Raw genomic sequence first — 2014 nt, forward strand, 5'->3', positions numbered from 1 at the left:
AGTAAATATGAATCAAAATGCATATTTTAATTTAAAGAAAACATGTTTATTTGTTTTAGAGAAGCTAGTTTGGTTCAATAAATTCAGCAGTTTGTATGTTAGTACATCTGCTTTTACTTTTACTTTCCCAATTTTTGTGAACAGTTTTWTGACTATCACTTAATAACTATTCTAATCCGTGACTCTTATTTTTACCAGTCATTTTTATATATTTAAAAATATACATTTTTAGCATTGTTTATAGACCCCTGCTGTTAAGACAGCTCTATGTAACATTTCTAAAATGTGAAACGTGTTTACACTGCAGGAGCGAGGCACATGTTAAATTCGAGACCTGTAGATTTACTTGCTGTTTAAAGTGATTTATTACAATCTACAAAAATAAGCATGCATCTGAAATTCAGTAATCAGTCACAAAATATCCAACATTACACACACACATACAGACTGAGGTAAAAATGTAATCATCCTTTTGTCCTTGCTGTCAGGTGGTTATGACCTCTCTTCTTCTCTCTGAAGTTCTTCAGTGACTCCAAACCTGAATTATCCTTTGAGGAACTGGAACAGGCTTAACTTTTCTTCCGGTATTCCCCAGAAAATCCCAAGTTGTTGTTAGCTATAGGAGGATAAAATGTGTGTGAAATTGAAATTATTATATGTCTGCCAAGAAAGGCCTRACTTCAGCTGAGATACATGTCTGGCTTTAGAAAACAGCTGTGCCAAAGTCACTGCAGAGAAAAGAGGGATATTATTATACAACACTGGGAGCTGAACTGTACTTTCCTCCAGCTCATCTTTAGATCATTTTCACCACAACATCTTGGCGTTAAACTTACCTCAACTCGTAAAATATTCGTTGTTTCAGGGCTTGTTTTACTTGTTTATAATCAGCTTTGTAATGATGTCCCAGATCAGTCTAACAGTGTCGAAGCACAAACCAGTTCTTTAAAAATATTTCTGCTTGCTTTCCCTTTTTCATGAGCAATGAACTGAYCTAAAAACATATTATGTTTATGAGTTTCTGCGCAGCACAGGGCTCATCCGAACACTGGAAACTCTTAACGTACMCTTGGATGAGTCACGACGTTGAAATGTGACGTTATGCCAAAAAAGCGAGTCAGAGTTTCATTGTGTGTCACTGCATCCGTCAGCGAGGTGAAAGGCCTGACTGACACCCTTGAAGGTGCAAGCTAAGGGATTCTGCTGTTGGATTTACTCCTCAGCTGACAAGCTGTCATTTTTTTTACCCCGCTGCGGAACACAAAAAAGCAACATGACGTGAGACGTAACTCAACCTGCTGCTTCACGGTCAGCTGGAAAAAAGTAGAGGAAAAAACCCTCTGCTCATTAGTCATTGTGCACATGTACTTCCCCAAATAATACTGTCCGAAACATCAATATGACTGAAAGCTTTATGGTTGTTGTATTTGCTGTGGGGATAATTGAATTCAGAGCCAATAGTTATAAATAATGTTTTAAACTTGACTTGATGGGGAGAGCAAGCATTTGTCTATCAGCAGAGACTTTCTGGGGTCTTGACCTTTATCAGGGGGTCTGCGCTGTAGAGGCAGAGGGACAGGTGCAGGCTCATGATGTCAGAGGCAGAGCTGTGTTTGTCTTTTATACTTCCCATCATTTCTTCTAAAGCCGTTTGCAGCAGAATGAAACAAGCTTGGAATCCATCATACAAACAGGGCGCTGGGTGCYCAAGATACTGTATATTTGTGAAAGATCTCAATGAAATGTGCGCATAGACGACATATCTCTATATATCCAAATTCTTTAATATAGTAGTTGTGTTGGCTCTTAGTGCAAACACAAAAACTTAACAAAAAAAACCTTTACATCCTTTTAAGTTTTAAGCTTTGAAGTCATGCTTTATTTATGAATGTGAGACAGAAATGATAAAGCGTTTTATTAGATTTAAGAGCACACAAGGCACAAAGAGACACATTACAGAAACAGCAGTGTGTGTGTGTGTGTGTGTGTGTGTGTGTGTGTGTGTGTGTGTGTG

Source organism: Austrofundulus limnaeus, unplaced genomic scaffold (assembly GCF_001266775.1).
Source record: "Austrofundulus limnaeus strain Quisiro unplaced genomic scaffold, Austrofundulus_limnaeus-1.0 Scaffold12, whole genome shotgun sequence".
NCBI lineage: Eukaryota > Metazoa > Chordata > Actinopteri > Cyprinodontiformes > Rivulidae > Austrofundulus > Austrofundulus limnaeus.